Below are 10,990 nucleotides of genomic sequence, written 5' to 3' on the forward strand. Positions count from 1 at the left end.
CTTTTGACACAGCTGTATCTCTCTGATGCCAGCAGGCCTGGTGTCATGTAGACTCATCCATAACCAAAACCCCCTAAATTCTGCTGGTGACACCAGCTGGAGACTTGCTGGCTCTCCCTGTTCCTTCCCTCATAATTCCTTGCATCTGGAGGGGTAGAGAAGAATGCTACTTGTTCTTCTGATCCCTTAACCAGTTGTCCCAGCACCCTGAAGTGTCTCTGGATTGTCATTGCAACTTTTATTGCTGTCAGCTTGAAAAATCAGTCATGGATAATAATCTGAGGGTTGTACCAGGAAGTTTTCTCTTCACTGCTTTAACCTGGTTTCCCTGGAGGCATCAGGCTTCCCTAGAAAGTCTGGCCTGCACATTGGGCCTGTCATGGGGCCTCACCTCCATGGGGGAGTCTCCCACAACAATGAGACATCTTATCAGGGTATAGGCTGATTAACCTCAGTAAATCTCCTAATCCAATGAACCACTGCCCTTGTTTATTGTTTGTTTCCTCTTTCACAGCCTAGCCCTGTTACTCAGTGGCATCTGGGGAGGTGGGGCACTCATAGGGATGCTCCTGATGTGCCAGCCAGGGACAGGCCACCATTGCCTCCTCTCCCTTAAGTCACTATTCAGCCAGGTAGAGAGAGGGCAGAAACCCTTCATATTCTGGATTATCCTGTCCTGTCTGCAGGACTCCCCAACCTACTCACCTCCAGCTGCCCCTCTGCCTCCCCCGCTTCAGAACATCCCCCTGTGCACCACACTGAGCTCTCTGCTGCTAATTAAACCTGCTCACCTCAGCTCCTCCCTTCAATAATTATCATCAAGTGCTCAGAAAACAAAAACAAAAACAAAAAAAACCCAAAACAAACCTCTTGACCAAAAGGAAATAAAGAAAAGTATCAGAAGGTATTAGAAGAAACCCCTTCACACCAGATTTTTCATGTGCGTGTGAGCCTGTTTAGCGCTATTCAGGTTTTTTTTGTTTGAATTGTATAAAACTGTTGAAACAAAATAATTTATTAGCTCAGTTTTATTTGCAAGGAAGGTTCAGTTGCCCTTTATATTATTGTTATATCTCAAGACAATGTTTCTTTACTTATGAGCAGATGTTTGAAATCCTCCAGGAGATTTTTGTAAGACTATGGAAATGAACTTGGCATGGGTACCGGTCTCCCAGGTGGAGCGGGTGAACACAAACCTTCTTAGAAGTCTCAGATCAAGGCTAGTCAGAAAGAGCAACAGAGCCCAGCCACCAAAAGCCTAGTGCTTTGGTGACTGACAGGTACAGGCTCTTTCTGAAGCATAAAAAGGAATGCTAAATGATCTCACTGACAGAATAAATCTTCTATTTGTTTGGTCTGGACCAGATGTGCTAAAGGCTGATGTGGAAATGTCTGCTGATGCCAATCTCAGTTTAAATCACAATTTGGCAGCAGGGCTTTTTTCACCCCCTCTCTGCTCTCCCCCTATCCTCTATTTTTTTTTTTTTTTTAATTTAAAGTTGTAAGGCCACTCAACGTTCCTTAAAAAGTTTCAGCAATGATACAAAAAATTGGATATGGCCTCACATGTTTTCCATAGGACTGTGAGGAGCAGCCTTTCAGGTTTTGCTGCCTGAATAGCACAGAAACCACTGCAAAGAGTTTCAGGAAAAACTCTTTAAGGCAGCAGGCACTGAGGCCTCTGCCCCATCCTAATATCATCTGTCCACGCAGACTTGGGTGTCTTTCTAAAATATGGTCCAACAGGAATGACTGAGAGAGTTTTCACTCAGTTAGTTTGACAGACCCCTCATGGTTTGGGGATCCATCCTTGTCATACAGAGTATTAAAAAAAAAATTGGTTAAATTTGAGACAATGAAGCACTTTAAAACCTTTAATATTTTTATTATTAAATAAAAATGATCTTTGCTCCGCTCCACGCCTGGCGTAATTTTTGCAAAAATAAAATAAAATAAATTAATTGGAAAATAACACTTCACAGACTCCTAGAATGGTTTGGGTTGCAAGGCACCTTAAAGATTAATTAGTTTCAACCCTCTGCTACAGGCAGGGATACCTTCCACTAGTGCATTCTTCAAGATCCATCCAGCTTGTCCTTACTTATTTTGTCGCAGAATATGTGGTCAAAATCTTCCAATTTTTTTCTAAAAATGAAATTTTCCTAGAGGTTTATTGGAAGACACTCAAACATCAGGTAAGGAATAAAAAAAAATTAACAAAAAGAATAGAAATATAATTGTTACAATGAGATATTGTAGATATTATTATCTATTGTGTGATAAATAAAGACACAAGAACCTCTGGTTTCACTGAAATCTTGGACAAGATTGAGCAAGTTTGACACACTTGAACAGAAAGTCTCTGGCTGAAAGACATTACAGTTTTCTGTTAGAACCAAACATATGGAGAAACAACTGAAAGGCATTGAAAGAGAAGGACATGCATGGTCAAACTGTGCTGTCTGTAAAACCCAATAAAATACACTATTTGAATCATCAGATTTTTCAGACTTTTCAGTATATGGTGGAAACGCTTCCAGATTGTAATTTTTTGGTCAGAAAAAAAAAAAAGCCACTGCATTTCACAATAGAGCAGACACACACACCAACCATACAGGCATCCAAGGGGTTTATTGCTCTGTGCCAGAATTTTACAGAAAACTGTATATCCAATGTATTTTCATTGACAGAAGAAGGTGGGTAACCTTCACAAATAAATCAGGGTTTTCATTCTCAGTGGTCAGACCGTTTGCTTTGTGGCCAAATGAAGTCAATTCTTTGGTCAAAATGTGCTGCAGGAGAAATTTTTGGGGACCAAAAACTGCAAAATTAAACAGATCAGTGTAGCAGAGATGGAGGATACAACACTAAGCTCGGACAGGATCCACCTCTCTTACACCATGAGTTAGTTTAATTTTTGGTAGAATTTGAAAATTCTGTGAGATGTGCAAGGTGCCTCTAGCTGGTGAACATAATGCCAGCAATAAGGATTGTTAGGAAAGATTTACAGTAAGGATTGACCAAGCAGCTGCAGTCAACATCTAGCTCCAAAGACCTCATATATATATTTTAGGAACATCCTAAATATTTTTCAGTTTTCCAGGATGAAAAAACACGTATCATCCTAACAATCATTTTATTATCAGTTCCCTGTTTCTGTACCAGGTCGCCATTGGTGACCACAGGGCCCCAAACACAGCCAGCAGAGCTGTTTCTGACAGACTGGTCAGACTCCAGAGCTCATATTGCAGATCTGTTGGTGAGCCAGGGACCGCATGTGCTTTAGAAATTCTTGTTGTTTTTTACTGTTCTTGAAACAAGGTGTGGGTAAAATCTTATTAGTGTCACCTTTGTTCACATGGAGATGCAGAATCCAAAAATCACCAGTTCTTTATTCTCTCCTCTTCTGCACCTGCAGGAGACACTGGGCCAGGTCATGGGACACTGACATGCTGCCAGTGGTGACCTGCCCATCGTTATAATTGCTATAACAGAGGGAAATAAAGGTGATCCTGTGAAATTACCTAGACCTTACTCATAGACTTTTCTTCAAAGGCATCTGCACTCTGACTGCTGAAGCAGTCTATTGTTTTGTGGGTCTGTTAGATGTGTCCTTGCTCCAGGAAAAGCTGACAGCAACAATAGCAAAAAATAGGAGTGAATATCAAGTATACCCTGTAATGCATATTTCATCAGAGCTCAGCAGCCCTTCCTCTGACTCAAAATAAATTCGCTTCTTTCACTCTGACTCCCAAAATATAAACACAACACAAAGCCTTTCCAAAATACAATCATCAAAAGTGTGAGTCCACCTTCTCAGGAGTGCTGGAACTTCACAGTACTATTTGCTTAACTGGAAATCCCAAATTATATCCACATTAAATGGAGAAGCTGCTACTTTAAATATCTGGTTCCTTTTCTTTGAATACCAAGATTGACTTTTTCTCCAATTAATGTGGTGAAAACATGCTTTCTGTTGTTATTTAAGATGTCAAAGTGTCAGATCGTTTCTTTACAGCTCAAACAGGAGACACATGTTTACAAAAAAATAAAATAGAATAGTTCAGTCAGAGCTGCAGTTAATAATTTCAGAAATGATACAACAAGATAGAATTACTATTGTATTAAGGTATAACATGACATAATTATGACAGGCCTTGACATGTGCTGGGCATGATTGTCAATCACACAGCAGTTGCTGAATCTTCACCAAATCAGTTTGAATACACGAAATCAAAATACAATTTAAACTGGACAAAGTCAGGCTGAGCAAAAGACTGATGTGTTTTAATAATGAGAGGAATTAACCTTTGCAGCAAGAATTTGGATGGATATTCTATCTCAGGTAAATTTAGATGAAGGTTTTGAAATTTATTTTATTTTACTAAATAAGGAGTTTATTTAAGCACAGTGATATTCAATGCTGTCCAAACTAGACAAACAGTAATTTCTTCTAATTGACACAAAATCTACTGTTAATGCTTCTTCCACAAAGCTGTCAAATATATTTCTTAAAGAAAGGTAGTTGCTATCAGCCCTCCTTTAGGATAATTAACCACTGTTTTACAGCTTCTACCTGCATGTGATTTATAGAGACCTGCTTTGCAGTGAGTGATGACACAGTCATGGCATCTCACCCAAGTTTAACTGTCTAATTATTACATGTGTTGCCTTCTCTATCTATTTCTGGGGGTAGTAATTTAATTACTAAGACATAAACAGCAGTGGAACTATGGATGGCCATTAACAAGCTGTTTGTAAAACTAGATGGTCCTTCCAAAATAGATTTTAATTAGCTGACTGGCTTTGCATTGATAAGCTCTCAGACATTCCATAATTGTATCTCATGAGCTTTCTCAAATAGAATTAGCACTTTCACAAATTTTATTCAATCTTGGCAGGAGAATTTCAGACTATTACAGCATGAACAGTCCTAGAGGTAGAATCTTTTTCTCCTTCATAGTTAATCTAGAAACTTTCAGGCTAAGTGCATTTTCCAATTCTATGGTATTGGAGGAAAAGTGTAAGGCTTTATAGCCAAAGGGGCTATAAGTCAGAGTTATTTGAAGGATTAATATGCCAGAGGCCATCATCTTTCAATATTGCAAAATGAGTTAATGGCTTTCATTGCATAGACTATAAAACCACAAGGGATCCTACTAAATTTTGACCTTCTGTCTATCATTGGGCACTGAGTGTTACCCAATATCATACCCTGGATTTGAGTTAGTCAAAGAATTTAAATTTCAGGGTTTGTCAGGTGTGTGTCATTGGCAGAGAAAAGGATAAACCAAGGTGTGACCAAAACCTGAGGTTGCAAAGCATGGAAATCAATTGGATATCCTTTTCCTACTGCACATTTGAAGATAAATTGCACCGTAATTGCACCTTAGCAGTAAAAGGCAACCTACTACATCCACAAAATCCAGGTCCTTTTCTGTCAGACCGAAGTGGAAATTTCTCTCCTGAATGCAGTGAGTGCTCTGACTATGAGAGGGCAAAAATTCCCTTTGCCACCTTGGAGTACTGAGCACCACTATCATGGATGTCTCTGAGGAAAAGGGAGAAAAAGAAACCAGCCAACCCCAAATATATCTGGTTAATGGTGTATACTCAGGGACAAAGACACTCCTGGAGCCCTTCAGGCAACTGAGGCATGACACAAAATTGTTATCTTTTGTCATGAAAGCATTTTGAACATGTCAGGAGCATTTTATCTGCTTAGCATGCTGTGAAAGAGAAGTCTGAGACCATGCATGAGTGAGGTTTGATCCTTCCCATCCTTCTCCAAGATTGTAGGTCATCCTTCTCCTTCTCTAGGACATGGCTGAGTTCCAGTTTGCAGGACATGGTGAGTAAAGGCTGTGTGAACACCTACTGGGCCAGGTTTCTTCCAGACGGAAAGAAGCTTTGATTTTCAGAGGATAGGGGAGAAAAAAAGGAGATACATTGGTTGTGGGCTTTTTTTCAGAAAGTTCTTGGTGTCAGGGTCCTGAGGGTGATAGGGCCAGGTTGGACGGGGCTTGGAGCAGCCTGGGATAGTGGAGGGTGTCCCTGCCCATGGCAGGGGGTGGAACAAGATGATCTTTGAGGTCCCTTCTAACCCAAAGCATTCTGTGATTTTGTGATTCTATGCAATCAAATTTGGCCCCACTCTGATGGGGGCACTGGACCAAGTGAGTTGCTACAAAGGTTGTTTCTAATCTGTCTTATCCTGTGGCTCTAGTAAAATCCCTAAAAAAATAATTAGCTACAGAAACTGCACAAGTGAACAGCACAAATGAACAGCTGATGTCTGAAACCACAACAGAATGGCAATTCTCCCTGTCTTGTTTCTTTTCTCTGCCTTTATTAGCAGGGGCTGGTCTCTCAGAATGGAATTATTTCTCAGGAGCTCATCTGTTCCTTCTGTGCCAAGAACAAAGGAGAAAAAAATATTTAAAATGAGTGTGATGTGAACAGGATCATTGCAAAGTAAAATGTTTTTCAAAGTTTCCCAGGAGGTATCACTAGTTTTTTAGATCCATCTGGAATTCAATCATTGTTACTTGCCAGCTGCTACTGGGACCTTCCAGTTGTTTCTCCTCTCCTGGACACAACATGTAGTGGGAGCAGTTTTTGCTGCTGATATAACTCTGAAGGACAGCCACATAAGCTGGGAAGGCAGGCAAAGATTTTTGGTTCTGCTTTTTGAACTGGACCAGATTTATTAAGTACTATCTTGGCTGCTTACAGCTGGGGTAATTGGAGGGTACAATTTCTGAAATTCCACACAGAATACAGCCAAAATAATTCCTTTGCTGCACAATCCTGACAGTTTTATTTAAAGTTACAGGTTCAGTTTGGAGGGCACATATGATAGGATTTATATTCTATATTTTATGCCCTGAAAGACAGCCTCTAAAGGCATGCAAATTTCTCTCCAAAATAAGCACATTTAGCTTAAAATAAATAATGAGAACTTATGAACTCTAGATATTAATCCTCACTATCTACCAAATTGACCCTGATATAAAACCAGCAAGAATCAAGGAAAATTATTTCTACTCACCTGTTTAAGCACCACAAAATTTTTGCTGCCCCTTGCAGGGTTTAAATTTGGATTACTGGCATGCTCTGTGTCCCTCCCTGCCAGGAGAGAAGAACTGCAACTGCAAACTTCTGCAGGTGCTGAGCTTGAGCACTGCAATGGCTCCTCACTGCTTGTGGTCACTTGTATTCCTCAGCAGTGGAGAGTTTGACACATCACATTCCCAGGAAACTGCCTTATTCTTAAGTTTTCTGGACAGTTATTTGAATCACATTTCCCAGATATTTGAGGAGTTTTGTGAACACTCTTCTGTTTAGTTGCCTCAGACACCTGCAAGCCTAAGGTAAAGAGAAACAACAAAAAATCCAACTTAAAGCACTGTTTGGGAAACAACTATTAAGACGCTTGTCAATGACAAGGGTTGGAAAGTGAGTAGACATAAATTTTTAGAAGAAAAATCAATGGACCCCTAAGGTGTATTTCTCTGGGTGTCTTGGAGCTCGTCCTGCTTTGCACCCCATATTGATGCCTTGGAGGTTTGGCCTTTTAGTATCACACAAATCTAAAAGAAATGTGATAACACTGAACATGACAATGTGTTGCTAAAAACAAGCTGCCAAGCAGCTTAAAAAAGCTGTCAGACTACCTGTCAATAAATGTGCATTGTTTGGTGAAGTGGATCCCAGCTGCAAATTCTAGGAGATGAGAGGATGTTGCATGCCCCACAAAGTTTCTCTTTGTCCCTGCAGGGTGTCGGGACACTGAGGATACAAACAGACTGAGGGCACCCAAAGGAAGGTCTCAGTAACATTATTGACCTTTCTGGTGCATATTCAACCAGGCAGCATCTCAAAACTTCTGTCAAATAATGAACAAATATATTAATAACAGGATGAAGCCTTTTGCCCCTGGGTTATTGGTCTGAACCTAGACAGGTAACAGATTTTGAGATGGGAACTTATTATGTCATTTGGCCAAAACAATAAAAGTTAAAGGATATTCAGATCCAGGATTTCATTCTTTGATGTTCTTAAATCAAGGATGACTTCAGGGAGGTAAGGCAGGCTTGCCAAAGTTGTGCATCATGATGTGATCAAAAACCAAGTTCATATTCCCACAGCATTTTGCATATTGTTGACACTACTATTGCAGCAAAGCACTCTTGTACAGGGTAACCACCCGAATATTTAATTCTGGGCAGATTTTTTTTTTTTCAGGCTGTGCTTTCTCTTGTAATATCAGGATTATGGTATTCATTGACGCATAGAATCACTACTTTTAGAAAAGGGTTTTGAGATTGTTTGGTCCAGCCTTTGACCCAACATTACCATGTCAACCAGCCCAGAGCACTGTGTGCCATGTCCAGTCATTTCTTGGAAACCTCCAGGGATGGGGTCTCCACCAACTCCCTGGGCAGCCCCTTCCAATGCCTAACCACTCTTTCAGTAAAGAAATTCCTCCTTATGTCCAATCTAAACTTTCCCTGGTACCGCTTGAGAACCTCTTCTCTTGTCCTATCTGGTTCCTTGGCATCAGAGCCCAACTCCCCCTGGCTGCATCCTCCTGTCAGGGAGCTCTGCAGAGCCAAAAGGAGCCCCTGAGCTTCTTTTTATCCAGGCTGAGCCCCCCTAGCTCCTTCTGCATCTTCTGGTGCTCCAGCCCCTTCCCCAGCTCAATTCCCTTCCCTGGACACACTCCAGCACCCCAATGGCTTTCCTCAATTGACAGCCCCAGAACTGGACCAGAATATGGGGTCCATGGACCCCATTTTATCACTCTCCATCCCAGTAGACATCATTAGCTCAGTTAAATCTGCACTGAATAGTTTACTAAAGTGCAGAACAAATGCAACTGAGCTTTTTTCATACTCACATCTGCCACAAAACTCATATAATTCAGTGAAAATAGACATATCCACTGGAGGAAGTTTAAATAATATGGTTTTCATATCTTAAATAAGAACAAAGACAGACTGGCCATAAAACAGTTGAAAATCTTAGTAGTGTCTACATATAAATAAATATGCTCAAAATATTTTCAGTGAGTTGACAGAATTTGCATCTGATTGATATCAAAAAGCTTCAGTTTTCTTTTCTTAACAGTACAAAGAAAAGAAACATCTAAAGCAAAGCATATTGGGCCTGTAAGTTTTTGGTAAAGATGTGAGAAACTTGAGATTTGTCTGAATCATTTGGAATCAAATGGAAAAACATATGTCCCTGTGTAAGAGACAGAGGAACACTTCAGAGGCTACTCCAAGGACAATGTCTTGCTTGAGACTGACTTGGTCTGTCCTCACTGAGATGGAGATATAAACAAGAACAAAAATCAGAAAAGAAATGACTGAAGTACTAAATATTATGCATTAAAAAAACCCAAAACAAAACAAAAAACTGAATAAGAGAACATGGGAAGGACGTAAATATTTTGACATATAAAAAAATAAATGAACTGAGCACAAATGTTCTTTATCTTGCTTCTCCTTTTAATCATATTTTTTTGTCCTTTAATATCTCTGTTATATTTCTTCTCATTAGTACAACTTGTGGAGAAGAAGGAAAGCCATTTTTCTAAAATAATGTGATTTTTTTCATGGGAATTACTGTGCGAATCAGCATCAGGCACCATTCCTGGTGCAAAAATAGGGGATCATAAAGTTGTAGACTGGTTTGGGTTGGAAACGACCTCCAGGATCATCCATTTCCAACCCCTCTGCCATGGGCAGGGACAACTTCTGCTCAGAACCCAGACTGCCCTTGAACACTTTTAATGATTGGGTTTGCACAACTTGATATCCTTGATGAAACAGGACTTTTCCATCTTCTCAGTGTTCTCTCTCACCTCTTGCCATGACAGTCCTGCAGGTTTGTTGAAACCACCAAACTTTCAACAAACTTTCCCCTGGAGTTTCAGTGGGTAGGATGGAAAGAGAAAGGAGGGAAGAAAGCTGAGGATTCCTGCGCTGAGTGTTATCCAGCTACAAGATCCCTCTTTAGAGTCGTCCAGATGTGGTGGGCTTTTTGTCATCTGCGCGTTTCTCTGTGAGCTGACAACTGAACCTCTGTCTAAACACAACGTGCGGCAAATGGCGAGGCAGAGAAATGACAGCTCAGTATGAAGTCTCAGTGCTCAGATTTTTTCATTTTCTATTCAAATCACTGTTTACAAGCTTCTCATGCAACAGTTCCAGGATGCAAAATGGCATTCACTGTCCTCCCTCTCATTTGGCTTGGCAGAATAAAGGTCACGAGTGAGTCTGTCAGACCGAACGCCGCATCTTCTGCTCGCTGTGACAAACAAAGAGCTAATCTGATGCTGTAGGCTCTGTCACCTCTATCAAATCTCATTTTTGTCTTCAGTTTGTTGGCAGTTTCAAATGGTTGCTTTTCAAAAGGTTGTCTCCTGAATATGTGAATTTGGGGCCTTATATCTTTTTCTCCTGAGATGTTGACAGGCCGCTTAGAGCGTGGACTAATGATCAAATCTCCTTTTCCAGTATATCATGTCTTTGCACCAGTCTGATTTGGAGAGGGTTTTTCCACATATATACTTATTTAAACAGACTCAGTTCAACGTTTCAGGGATTTTTTTTTTGTTTTGACTTTTTTTTCCTTCTCCTTTTTCCTTTGTAACACAAAAATGTGAAATTAAAAGAGTCAGCTTTAACTTTAGTGTTGCAACACCATTCCTTTCAACTCGCCTCCATCCCATGAGTATCCTGTCACCTTAATTTCTGTTTAGAGAAAGACAGGTTTGTAGCACTCTTCTTAGTAATTCATCTCTGAAATAAAGTTGACTTGGGGCCTCGTGTCTATCTTGAAGTATAATAGTGTCATTTACTGTTAAAAGTGGCATCAAGAGATCCTTTCTTTTGTCACATTTGCAGTGTCTCCATAGAACCAGATATTTTTCTAAAGCTTATGAGACTGGGCCCTGATCCTGCCAGTGATTTTTGCAAGG

Source organism: Melospiza georgiana, chromosome 3 (assembly GCF_028018845.1).
Source record: "Melospiza georgiana isolate bMelGeo1 chromosome 3, bMelGeo1.pri, whole genome shotgun sequence".
Taxonomy (NCBI): Eukaryota; Metazoa; Chordata; class Aves; order Passeriformes; family Passerellidae; genus Melospiza; species Melospiza georgiana.